Below are 14241 nucleotides of genomic sequence, written 5' to 3'. Positions count from 1 at the left end.
AATTCCCAGTTATTTCTCCCTGCTCCACGATACTGCCATTTGTAAGAATTTAACCCATTTATGCCTTTAAGCCAGAGGCTGCATTTTTTTGAATTTCTGCAATCAGACCTTAGTGATGACCTGAGCAGTAGGACAGAAATAATTCCCACATACTTAGCGTTCCAATAATGGAACAGTAGGCATAAATGGGTTAATCATAGTACTTAAGGGATATCTGCTATTCATATCATATTACTAGAAAGAAAGATTGATTAGAGGGCCTATCTCTCTTATTCATCCATTTGGCTCCTTACATGTGCAAGTAAAATCCAAGTCAGTTTTGGTCAACTAGCATTTAAAGGGCTCTTATTTTTCCTAAAGAGTTTTTAAGTGTCTACACCAAGTACTTGAGAGTTCAACTACATATATGCTTTAAAAGATGTACACAAGTGGAAGCAATGTCAGCCCCGAAAACTGAGTAGCCGTACTATGCGGGGCACTGCAGTCTAGGCACTTTTTGGACAGTATGTTTTACCTGCTGATGAAACTCCTGCACAAGAAGATTGAGAAGCAGAATCTCAAACTGCGGCAACAATTGAGATTCTAAAGTTGCAGGGAGCCTCAAATCTGACCCTATCAGAAACTCAAAATGGAAATGTGTCTGAAGAAACAATGAGAGGTGGAAAGTTTAAAAAAATCAAAACATTCTATGAATGTGGGCTTATCAAAAGCTCAAAATAAAGATGTGTCTCAAGCAGCAGTGGAAAATACGAAAGTTAAAAAATCTCCCCAGAAATCCACTATATTAACCAATGGAGAAGTAGCAATGAGGTCTCCCAATTCAGAATCAAAAAAGAAAAAGAAGAAAAAGAGAAAAATGATGAATGATGCTGGGCTTGATACAAAAAAAGCAAAAAATTGAAAACAAAGGCGAATCTGAAGAAAGTGCTGAAACTCCTAAAGAAGTAGAAAATAATTCAGAGGAGCCAGATAATGATGGCAGTGAAGTGCCCAGCCTGTCCCTGAGACTGACAGGAGCTTTTCAGGATACTTCATTTGCTTCTCTATGTAATCTTGTCAATGAAAATACTCTGGAGGCAATAAAAGAAATAGGTTTTACAAACATGACTGAAATTCAGCATAAAAGTATCAGACCACTTCTGGAAGTCAGGCATCTTCTAGCAGCTACAAAAACAGGCAGTGGTAAAACCCTGGCTTTTCACATCCCTGCAGCTGAACTCATTGCTAAGTTAAAGTTCATGCCCAGGAATGGAATGGGAGTCCTTATCTACTAGAGAATTAGCCAGGCAAACTTTTGGTGTTCTGACTCACCACGTGCATACCTATGCGTTGATAATAGGTGGTAGTAACAGATCTGCTGAAGCACAGAAATTTGCTAATGGGATCAACATCATTGTGGCCCCACCAGGCCGCTGGCTGTACTATATGTAGAATACCCCAGGGTTTATGTATAAAACCCCGCAGTGTCTGGCTATTAATGAAGCTGATCATATCTTGGATGTTGGATTTGAAGAAGAATTAAAGCAAATTATTAAACTTTTGCCAACATGTGGACAGACTACGCTCTTTTCTGCCACCCAAACTCAAAATGTTGAAGACTTGGTGAGGATTTCTCTGAAAAAGGAGCTATTGTATATTGCTGTCGATGATGATAAAGCTAATGCAACAGTGGAAGGTCTTGAGCAAGGATATGTTGTTTTGTCCTTCTGAAAAGAGATTCCTTCTGCTCTTTACATTCCTTAAGAAGAACCAAAAGAAGCTTATGGTCTTCTTTTCATCTTGTATGTCCGTGAAATACCACTATGAGTTGCTGAACTACACTGATTTGCCCATCTTGGCCATTCATGGAAAGCGAAAGCAAAATAAGCCTACAGCCACATTCTTCTAGTTCTGCAACGCAGATTTGGGAACACTACTGTATACAGATGTGGCGGCAAGGACTGGACATTCCTGAAGGTGACTGGATGTTCAGTATGACCCTCCAGATGACTCTAAGGAATGTATTCATCATGTGGGTAGAACAGCTAGAGGCCTAAATGGGAGAGGGCATGCCTTGCTCGTTTTGCGCCCAGAAGAATTGGGTTTTCTTTGCTACTTGAAACAATCCAAGGTTCCATTAAGTGAATTGAACTTTTCTTGGTCTAAAATTTCTGACATTCAGTCTAAGCTTGAGAAACTGATTAAAAAGAACTACTTTCGATTCCACCAAGACAGCCGAATAGGAACAGCTCCGGAGAACAGTTCCCAGCAAGAGAGCTGCAGAACATGAATGATCCCTGCATTTCCAACCAAGGTACCAGGTTCATTTCAATGGGACTGGATGGACAGTGGGTGTAGCCCAAGGAGGGCAAACCAAGGCAGGGTAGGGTGCTGCCTCACCCAGGAAGTGCAACTGACCAGAAGATCGGTGGGTGACTCCCCACTGCCCCCTGCACTGTGGTTCAGATACCACGCTTCTCCCGTGGCCTGTACAACCCACAGACCGGGAGATCCCTGCTGGGCTGAAAAGCGCCATGAGTTAACAGCACAGATCTGAGCGGCAGCTCTGGCCAGCGCCAGGGGTTGTCAGCACAGATCTGGGTGGACGTTTTAACTAGCACCGAGAGTGCCTAAGGGACAGAGCTGCCTGCTCCCCAGAAAAAGGGGGAGCTGAAAGTAGGGAGACAAGTGATATGGCTGGGTGGGTCCCACCAACCCCACAAAAAGCAGCAAACTGAAGCCCTCTTGTTTGAGAGTTTTGCAGCCAGCACATCAGTTTGAGCCTGACCCGGGACTATTGAGCTTGATGGAGGGAAGGGTGTCCACCATTGCTGAGGCGGTTCTAAACCTGCCTGTATAAGCGAAAGCCAGAGGAAGCTTACACAGCAGCTGGACTGATTCAGTGACAGCTCAGCAGTGCCTCTGTAGGCAGACAAGGGACAGACTGTCTCCTCAAATGGCTCCCTGACCCTTGTATAGCCAAAAAGATGCCTCATACAGGAGAGCTCTGGCTGACACCTGTCGGGTACCCTTATGGGATTGAAGCTACCAGAGGAAAGACCAGGCAGCAATCTTTGCTGTTCTGCAAACCCCACAGGTGACTCCCAGGCAAGCATGGTCTGGAGTGGACCTCCAGCAGCCCTACAGCAGAATAACCTGACTGTTAGAAGGGAAACTAAAAAACAAACAAAAAAAAAATAGCTTCAACATCAACAGAAAGGACGTCCACTCAGAGACCCCATCCGAAATCACCAACTTCAAAGATCAAAGGTAGGTAAATCCACGAAAACAGGAAGAAACCAGCACAAAAAGGATGAAACCATTAAAGACTAGAACACCTCTCCTCCTCCCAGCTTAGAGAAGAACATAAACGATTTGATGGAGCTAAAAAACACAGCATGAGAACTCTGCAATGCATACACAAGTTTCAATAGCCAAACTGATCAGGCAGAATAAAGGACAGCAGAGACTGAAGATCAACTCAATGAAATAAAAAGAGAAGGTAAGATTAGAGAAAAGAGAGTGAAAAGAAATGAACTAAGCCTCCAAGAAATATGGGATTATGTGAAAAGACCTAACCTACGCTTGACTGGTATGCCTGAATGTGACGGGGAGAATGAATCCAAGCTGGAAAACACTCTTCAGGATATTATCCAGGAGAACTTCTCTAACCTAGCAGGGCTGGCCAACATTCAAATCCAGGAAATACAGAGAACACCACAAAGATACTCCTCAAGAAGAGCAGCCCCAAGGCACATAATCATCAGATTCACCACGGTTGAAGTGAAGGAAAAAATGCTAAGAGCAGCCAGAGAGAAAGGTTGGGTCACCCACAAAGGGAAGCGCATCAGACTCACAGCAGATCTCTCAGCAGAAACCCTACAAGCCAGAAGAGAGTGGGGGCCAATATTCAACCTCATTAAAGAACTTTCAACCCAGAATTTAATAACCAGCCAAACTAAGCTTCGTAAGTGAAGGAGAAATAAAATCCTTTACAGGCAGGCAATTGCTGAGAGATTTTGTCACCACCAGCCCTGCCTTACAAGACTTTCTGAGGGAAGCACTAAACATGGAAAGGAACAACCAGTACCAGTCAATGCAAAAATGTACCAAATGGTAAAGACCAATGATGCAATGAAGAAACTGCATCAACTAACGGGCAAAACAACCAGCCAGTAACAAAATGGCAGGATCAAACTCACACATAACAATATTAACGTTAAATGTAAATGGCCTAAATGCCCCATTCAAATGACACAGACTGGCAAATTGGATAAAAAGTCAAGACCCACTGGTGTGCTATATTCAGGAGACCCACCTCACATGCAAAGACACACACAGACTCAAAATAAAGGGACAGAAAACGATTTACCAAGCAAATGGGGAGCAAAAAAAAAGCAGGGGTTGCAAATCCCAGTCTCTGATAAAACAGAGTTTAAACCCAACAATATCAAAAGAGACAAAGAAGGGCATTACATAATGGTAAAACGATCAATGCAACAAGAAGGGCTAACTATCCTAAATATATATGTATCCAACATAGGAGCACCCAGATACATAAAGCAAGTTCTTAATGACCTACAAAGACACTTAGACTCCCACACAATAATAGTGGGAGACTTTAACACTCTACTGTCCATATTAGATCAGTGAGACAGAAAATCAACAAGGATATCCAGGACTTGAACTCATATCTGGGCCAAACAGATCAAATAGACATCTACAGAACTCTCCACCCCAAATCCACAGAATATGGATTTATCTCAGCACCACATCGCACTTACTCTAAAATTGACCACATAATTGGAAGTAAATCACTTCTCAGCAAATGCAAAAGAACGGAAATCATAACAAACAGTTTCTCAAACCACAGTGCAATCAAATTAGAACTCAGGATTAAGAAACTAACTCAGAACCACGCAACTTCATGAAAACTGAACAACTGGCTCCTGGATATCAACTGGATAAACAATGAAATGAAGGCAGAAATAAAGTTGTTCTTTGAAACCAACGAGAACAAAGACACAATGTACCAGAATCTCTGGGACACATTTGAAGCAGTGTCTAGAGGGAAATTTATAGCAATAAATGCCCACATGAGAAGTGAAGGAAGATCTAAAATCGACACCCTATCATCAAAATTGAAAGAGCTAGAAGAGCAAGATCAAAAAAACTCAAAACCTAGCAGAAGACAAGAAATAGCTAAGATCAGAGCAGAACTGAAGGAGATAGAGACAGAAAAGACCCTTCAAAAAAAAAAAAAAATCAGTAAATCCAGGAGCTTTTTTTTAAAAGATCAACAAAATAGACCACTAACCAGACTAATAAAAAAGAAAAAAGAATCTAACAGATGCAATAAAAAATGATAAAGGGGATATCACCACTGATTCCACAGAAATACAAACTATCAGAAATTACTACAAACAACTCTATGCACATAAACCAGCAAACCTGGAAGAAATGGATAAACTCCTGGACACTTACGCCGTCCCAAGACTAAACCAGGAATAAGTTGAATCCCTGAATAGACTAATAACAAGGTCTGAAGTTGAGGCAGCAATTAACAGCCTACCCACCAAAAAAAGTCCAGGTCCGGACAGGTTTACAACCGAATTCTATCAGATGTATAAAGAGGAGCTGGTACCATTGCTTCTGAAACGATTCCAAGCAATACAAAAAGAGGGAATCCTTCCTAACTCATTTTATGAGACCAATATCATCCTGATACCAAAACCTGGCAGAGACACAACTAAAAAAGAAAACTACAGGCCATAATCCATGATGGACATCGATGCAAAAATATTCAATAAAATACTGGCAAACCAAATGCAACAGCATATCAAAAAGCTTATCCATCACAATCAAGTAGGCTTCATCCTGGGGATGGAAGGCTGGACATACACAAATCTAGAAACCTAATCCATCACATAAACAGAACCAAAGACAAAAACCACATAATCATCTCAATAAATGCAGAGAAGGCCTTCGACAAAATTTAACAGCCCTTTATGCTAAAAACTGTATTGACAGAATGTATTTCAAAATAATTAAAGCTATTTACGACAAGCAAATAGCCAATATCATACTGAATGGGCAAAAACTGGAAGCATTCCCTTTGAAAACTGGCACTAGACAAGGATGCCCTCTCACCATTCCTATTCAATATAGTATTGGAAGTTCTAGTCAGAGCAATCAGGCAAGAAAAAGAAATAAAGGATAGTCAATTAGGAAATGAGGAAGTCCAACTGTCTCTATTTGCAGATGACATGATTGTATATTTAGAAGACCTCATCGTCTCAGCCCAAAATCTCCTTAAGCTGATAATCAACTTGAGCAAAGTCTCAGGATACAAAATCAATGTGCAGAAATCACAAGCATTCCTATATAGTAGTAACAACAGACAGAGCACCAAATCATGAGCAAACACCCATTCACAACAGCTATAAAGAGAATAAAATAAAATACTTAGAAATACAACTAACAAAGGATGTGAAGGGTCTCTTCAAGGAGAACTACAACCCACTGCTCAAGGAAATAAGAGAGGCCACAAACAGATGGAAAAACATTCCATGCTCATGGTTAGGAAGAATCAATATTGTGAAAATGGCCATACTGCCCAAAGTAATTTATAGATTCAACACTATCCCCATCAAGTTACCATTGACCTTCATCACAGAACTGGAAAAAAACACTTTAAACTTCATATGGAACCAAAAGAGAGCCCGCATAGCTAAGACAACCCTAAGCAAAAAGAACAAAGCTGGAGGCATCATGCTATCTGACTTCAAACTATACAAGGCCACAGTAATCAAAATAGCATGGTAACTGGTACCAAAAGAGACACAGACCAATGGAACAGAACAAAGGCCTCAGAAGTAACGCTACACATCTACAATCATCTGATCTTTGACAAACCTGAGAAAAACAAGCAATGGGGAAAGAATTCCCTGTTTAATAAATGGTATTGGGAAAACTGGCTTGCCATGTGCAGGAAGCTGAAACTGGACCCTTTCCTTGCACCTTACGCTAAAATTAACTCCAGATGGATTAAAGATTTAAACATAAGACCTAACATTATAAAAACCCTAGAGGAAAACCTAGGCAAAACCATTCAGGACATAGGCATAGGCAAGGACTTCATGACTACAACACCAAATGCAATGGCAACAAAAGCCAAAATAGATAAATGGGATCTAATTAAACTTAAAAGTTTCTGCACAGCAAAAGAAACAATCATCAGAGTGAACCCGCAACCAGCAGAATGGGAAAAAATTTTTGTGATCTACCCATCTGACAAAGGGCTAATATCCAGAATCTACAAAGAACTAAAACAGATTTACAAGAAAAAAACAAACAAACCCATCCAAAAGTGGGTGAAGGATATGAACAGGCACTTTTCAAAAGAAGACATTTATGAGGCCAACAAACATATGAAAAAATGCTCACCATCACTGGTCATTAGAGAAATACAAATCAAAACCACACTGAGATACCCTCTCATGCTAGTTAGAATGGCGATCATTAAAAAATCTGGAGATAACAGATGCTGGAGAGGATGTGGAGAAATAGCAATGCTTTTACACTGTTGCTGGGAGTTCAAATTAGTTCAACCATTGTGGAAGACAGTGCAGCAATTCCTCAAGGATCTAGAAATAGAAATTCCATTAGACCCAGCAATCCCATTACTGACTATATACCCAAAGGATTATAAATCGTTCTATTACAAAGACACATACACACTTATGTTCACTGTAACACTGTTTACAATAGCAAAGACCTGGAACCAACCCAAATCCCCATCAATGATAGACTGGACAAAGAAAATATACACCATGGAATACTATGCAGCGATAAAAAAGGATAAGCTCAGTCCTTTGTAGGGACATGGATGAATCTGGAAACCATCATTCTCAGCAAATTTGACACAAGAACAGAAAACCAAACACTGCATATTCTCACTCTCAGGTGGGTATTGAACAATGAGAACACATGGGCACAGGGAGGGGAAAGTCACACACTGGGGTCTGATGAGGGGTGGGGGGCTAGGGGAGGGACAGCAGGGGGTGGGATGGTTGGGGAGGGATAACATTGAGAGAAATGCCTGAGGTAGGTGATGGGGGGATGGAGACAGCAAACTACCATGGCATGTGCATACCTATGCAACAATCCTGCAAGATCTGCACCTGTACTCCAGAACTTAAAGTACAATTTAAAAAAAAAAAAAAAGAAAAGAATATGCAATTCTGAACATCAGTATAATTCCTCTCCTTTTTGTTGCTATTAACAGGATGATGGAAAATTTTCACTGTTTTCTTCAAATTTTGTGACTATTCATAGATAGTATGTATATATAGTGTGTATGCGTGTATACATACATATATACACAAACATATATATAGGAGACTTTCAAGATCAAGCTAGAAGTGCATATGTACATGCTTACATGTGTGTATTTGTGTGCGTTTCAAACATTTCTTGAGTGTCTGGGGAAGGCCTGCCATGATAGTGTTTTCCCAAACTATCTCTTTTCATTCTTAATCCTGTGTAATAATAGATAAGATTCTCTCCATTTTAAAGGTGAAAAAAACGAATATAGCTACCCAAGGATATATGGTTAATATGTTATAAAGTCAATACTTAATTGTATGTTAGTCCTTGTTCTGCTAAATACTAAATTATATAAAAATAATCAGAAAAAACAAAAACAAAAACAAAAAAACTACTTTCTTCGTAAATCAGCCCAGGAAGCATATAAGTCGTACACATGAGCCTATGGTTTCAATTCTCGGAAATGGATATTTACTGTTAGTAACTTACATTTGCCTCAAGTTGCTCTGTCATTTGGTTTCAAGGTGCCTCATTTTGCTGATCTGAACATCAACAGCAATGAAGGCAAGCAAAAAAAGCGGGGAGGCAGTGGTAGATTTAGCTACCAAAAAAACCAAAAAAGTTGAGAAGTCCAAAATCTTTAAATACATTAGGAAGAAATCATCCCATAGCAGGCAGTTCTCTCACTGAAGACATGCCTTTAATCTTGAATAACTTTGTCCTAAAATGAATTTTTTCCCCCTTGATTTAACAGGATTTTTGCAGCCTTTAGAATTTAAACTTATCTAACAAGAGTATAAATTGACTTGGGTTGCAAGCACTGAGCATTGTTACTTCTATCAGCTCTCTTGTTTATTTCTGGAATATAAAACAGGCTTTAATTGTCTTGGTTGCCCAAGGGCAGAGCAAGGAATATCTGGTCTTTCTTGTGATTATGCAATATTTTAATTTTAAATAGTCCTCCCCCATACACACAAATGTATGTTACTGTTTTAATATAATTCTTTTTGTACCTTAAAAAAAATATGTACACAAATGCAGTGGCTTTCTCCAACTTACCTCTGCACAAGCAGTTAACTTTATATATGTCTTGGTATGGGTTGAATTGGGTTCCCTGAAAAGACACGTTGAGGTTCTAACCCCCAGTGCCTCAGAATGGGACCTAAGTTGGAAATGGAGTTTTTATAGAGGTAATCAAGTTCAAGTGAGATCATTAAGGTATCATCATATAAAGGGGACATGCACACAGGGAGGATGCCCCATGAAGACTGGAGTTGTGCTGCCACAAGCCAAGGCACTGCCAGAAGCAAAAAGAGAGATGTGGAACAAGATCCTTCCCTCATGGTCTTCAGAAGGAACCAACCCCACCTACACCTGATTTTGAACTTCTAGCCTCCAGAACTATGAGACAAAAAGTGTCTATTAACAGCCACCTACCTTGTCATACTTTGTTATGGCACTCTAGCAAATTAACACATGTTGCTTTTCAAAGTAATGTAAAATTTAACTATATTACATTTTAATAAACTAAATGTTTCAACTAACAGGCAGATTGTCAGAAGAGATAAAAGCATGCTCAAATGTATGTTTTTTTTATGAGAAACCCACTTCAAATAAAAACACAGATAGATATGAAAGAACATATATCATGCAAATAGTTAAGTATAAGAAAGCTGGAATTGGCTTATTTTAATACCAGATAAAATATTCAAGACAAAGTATTATCAAAGACAGAGGTGAATAATAAAAAAATGTATATGCTTCAAAATGAAACACTGACAAAATTAAAGGAAAAGATAATTCCACGGTAATAATTGAAGATTTTTTTTTTGAGACAGGGTTGCCTAGGTGGGAGTTCAGAGGCACAATCACTGCACACACAGCCTCGACCTCCCAGGCTCAAGGAATCCTCCTCCCACCTTAGCCTCCTGAAGAGCTGGGACTACAGGCATGCACCACCACACCCAGCTAATTTTTGTATTTTTTTTTGTAGAAACAGGGTTTCATTATGTTGCCCATGCTAGTCTCAAACTCCTGGGCTCAATGGATCCACCCACCTTGGCCTCCCAAAGTGCTGAGATTACAGGTGTGAGCCACGGCACATGGCCAAAAGTTGAAGTTGTTTTCTTTGTGGGTTTTGTGTGTGTGTTTTTTTTAGAGTGAGTCTCACTCTGTTGCCCAGCTGGGAGTGCAGTGGTATGACCTTGGCTCACTGCAATCTCCACCTTCTGGGTTCAAGTAATTCTCCTGCCTCAGCCTCCCGAGTAGCTGGGACTACAGGTGCACACCACCACGCCCGGCTACTTTTTGTATTTTTAGTAGAGACGGAGTTTCACCATGTTGGCCAGGCTGGTCTTGAGCTCCTGACCTCAGGTTATCTGCCCGCCTCAGCCTCCCAAAATGCTGGGATTACAGGTGTGAGCCCCCACCACACACAAAAACACCAAAAACCACGAGTAAAGATATAAAATATCTGCAGCTTGGGAAACATGGTGAAATTCATCTCTACAGAAAATACAAAAATTAGCCAGACATGTGGTATGCACCTGAGGTGCCAGCTACTTGGGAGGCTAAAGCGAGATGATCTCTTGAGCCTGAGAGGCATGAGTTACAGTGAGCTGAGACCAAGCCACTGCACTCCAGCCTGGGCAATAGAGTGAGACCCTGTCTCAAAAAAGAAAAAAAAAAAGACATAAAAGGCAATTACCTTAACCAAACTGACATTTATAGTGCAGAAGACACATTCTTTTCAAGTGCAAAGCGGTATGTTCACCAAGAAAGATCACATGCGGGGCCATAAGACAAATCTTAATAAATTTAAAAGGAATGAATGCACAAAGTATGTTCTCTCACCGAAAAAAGAAATTATAATTAAGATATTAATAAAACATCAAGAAAACCCTATCTGGAAATTAATGTACTTTTTTTTTTTTTTTTTTTAGACGAAGTCTTGTTCCTGTCCCCCAGACTGGAGTGCAATGGTACGATCTCAACCCACTGCAACATCTGCCTCCTGGGTTCAAGCAATTCTCCTGTCTCTGTCTCCCGTGTAGCTGGGATTACAAGCACCTGCAACCACGGCCAGCTAATTTTTGTATTTTTAGCAGAGACAGGTTTCACCATGTTGGCCAGGCTAGTCTGGAACTCCTGACCTCATGTGATCTGCCCGCCTTGGCCTCTCAAAGTGCTGATTATAGGCGTGAGCCACTGTGCCCAGCCACAACGCACTTCTAAATAATAATCCATGGGCTGGTCAAAAAAGTAATCAACAAAGAAAACTGGAATATACTTTTAACTGATATTGAAAATATCACATTATCAAAATTTGTGGGATGCAGCTAAAGCAGCACTTAGAGGAAAATCTGTAGCTTTAAAGGATATGTCAGAAATGATGGTCTCTAAATATCAATGACCTACCACCTCATACCCATTCGAATGTCTATAGTAGTAAAAAAAAAAAAAACAAAATAACAAGTCTTGGCAAAGATGTGGAAAAACTGAAACCCTTATGCACAGCATAAGGTGGGGGGAATGTAAAATGGTGGAGCCACTGTAGAAAACAGTATAGCGGTTCCTCAAAAAATAAAAAAAAGAAATTACCATATGATCCAGCAATTCCACTTCTGGGTATACACCCAAAAGAACTGTGAAAGCAAGGACACACCAGTATTTGTACATTCATGTTCAAAGTAGCATTATTCACAACAGCCAAAAGGTAGAAGCAACCCAAATGTCCACAAGACATGAATGAATTAATAAAATGTGGCACAAATACACAGTGGGATATTATTCAGCCTTAGAAAGGAAGGAAATTCAGATATATGCCACAACACGAATGTACCTTGAAGGCATTATGCAAGTGAAATAAACCAATCATTTAGGAACAAATATCATATGATTCCAATTACATAATGTATTTAGAGAACACTCAGAGACAGAAAAGTAGAAGAGTGGTTGCCTGGGGATGTAGGGAGAGAGGAATGGGGAGTTAGTATTTAATGAGTACAGAGTTACACTTCTAAAAGACGAAGAGTTCTCAAAGACGGGTAGTGGTGACGGTTAACAATGTGAATGAGACTTGATGCCACTGAACTGTACACTTAAAAATGGTCATGATGGCAAATTTTATGTTATGTGTATTTCATCACAATTTAAAAAAAAAAACAGTGGCCTATGTGTCTACCTTAACTAGAAAAAGAACAAAGCAAACACAAAATAAATAGGCAAAACACAGACATAAATCAAAGAAAACAGACAAGCCATAGAAAAAATTAAAGCCAAAACTTGGTTCTTTGAAAAAATAAGCAAAATTGACAAACCTTTAGCTAGACCTATTAAGAAGAAAAAAAAGAAGAAGGGAAAAAAGTGCAGGTGGAGCAGCAGAAGGGAAACCTGTGAAAGAGATATAGAGAATAAGCAGCATGGTAAGAGTTATTTCAGAAACCAAGGGTAGAAGGTATTTCAAGGAGTGGTGATCGACAGTGTCAAATGCTGCTGACTGGTTAAATAAGATAAAAACCAAAGTCTATTTGATTTAGCCACAAAGGAGTCACTGATGACTTTATAACAGCACATAAGGGAAAGAAAAGTAGAAGAGTTAGAAGCAAGATTGCCATAGACAAAGAAAGAATATACAGAAATGAGGAAGTGAAAACTGTGAGTACAGACAATTCATCATAGTTTGGTTCTAAAAATATAGCAAGGGGGTTAGCTAGACAGAAATAAGGGGTCAAGAGAAGATACTGATTTTTTACAGAATGGACAAGCTAGAAAATGTTTTTTTCCCTCGTTTTTCTCTCAGATTTTTAAAAATTAAAGTAAAATATAAAGAGAATGTTTTGATTTTTGTTGGAAAAGACACAGAATAGAGGGAAGAGTTAAAGATAGAGGAAACAGGTGACAACAGATGGCAAAATCCTATCCTTCTACCTTCCCTAGATAGGTAGAAGGAAATGGTATTCAGAGGATAAGTGAAAGGATTAGCCTTAAAAAGGAGGAGGCCCAAGGACTGGGGAGAGAAAAGAAAGAGTACAGCTATAATTAAGTTTATTGGTGGGGTGTTGAGAAGTAGCGAGAGTTCTTGTCTGGCTTTGGCTTTACTCCACTTTCAAGTAGTAAGAAGAGGTAGACTCCTGAGAGAAGAGATGAAGAAGTAAAATTTTTAAGAAAATAATGGGCTAGGCGCAGTGGCTCACACCCGTAATCCCAGAACTTTGGGAGGCTGAGGTGGGTGGATCACCTGAGGTCGGGAGTTTGAGACCAGCCTGACCAACATGGAGAAACCCTGTCTCTACTAAAAATACAAAATTAGCCGGGCATGGTGGTGCATGCCTGTAATCCCAGGTACTCAGGAGGAGGCTGAGGCAGGAGAATCACTTGAACCCGGGAGGCAGAGGTTACGGTAAGCCGAGATTGTGCCATTGCACTCCAGCCTGGGCAACAAGAGCGAAACTCCATCTCAAAACAAACAAACACCATTTAATACCTGTAAAAGGATAGCAATATCCTGAGGTAACAATACCAAAATTGTAAAAAGGCCAGGTATCAAACATTTGTAATTTTAAGTTTTAAGGATTTTTTTTAAAGCTATATAAGAAAAGTATTAAAAGGGAAGAATATTCAACATGGAGACAAGAAAGAAGAAAGATGTTATTCTCTAAGAGTGAAGCATTAATAAGCTTCACCCACCCATTTCACTCTTGCAAGACAGAGTTATCAATGTGAAATAGCATGATAATACAAGTCAGTGGTTTACTCCAGGGTAAGTTATGTAAAAATGTGCCAGCCAATATCAACTTTGGCACTAATAATATTAGTGAAAAAATTAATTTAACACTCAATGTGGCCTTCAACCAGAAGTATAATACAAATGTAATGTATCCTTTTACTTTTTAAAGACACACATACAATGACTATTTTAAATCCTACAGCTTG

At 39.7% G+C, this 14241-nt stretch overlaps 1 protein-coding gene and 1 pseudogene across 9 annotated transcripts in view; one reads left to right on the top strand and one right to left on the bottom strand.

Annotated features, from left to right (window-relative positions):
* The window catches only part of ZBTB44 (zinc finger and BTB domain containing 44), an 83345-nt gene that overhangs the window by 59471 nt on the left and 9633 nt on the right, over positions 1 to 14241 (bottom strand). The window contains exon 1 of one of the 8 annotated variants that reach the window (XM_017521840.2): positions 8797 to 8888. The exons of the other annotated variants lie outside the window; for them this stretch is intronic. The gene's annotated coding sequence lies outside the window, so the exon portion shown is untranslated. Of the gene's footprint in view, positions 1 to 8796; positions 8889 to 14241 lie in introns of those variants that run through there. 8 annotated transcript variants of the gene reach the window in all.
* Positions 7 to 9322, top strand: LOC108299955 (annotated as a pseudogene). Its single transcript, XR_001823195.1, has 2 exons — positions 7 to 2181; positions 8690 to 9322. The product of XR_001823195.1 is annotated as an ATP-dependent RNA helicase DDX18-like (transcript).

The sequence above is a fragment of the Cebus imitator genome, unplaced genomic scaffold, assembly GCF_001604975.1.
Source record: "Cebus imitator isolate Cc_AM_T3 unplaced genomic scaffold, Cebus_imitator-1.0 Scaffold0, whole genome shotgun sequence".
NCBI classification, from domain to species: Eukaryota; Metazoa; Chordata; class Mammalia; order Primates; family Cebidae; genus Cebus; species Cebus imitator.
This window is presented reverse-complemented; position numbering and strand designations above follow the sequence as displayed.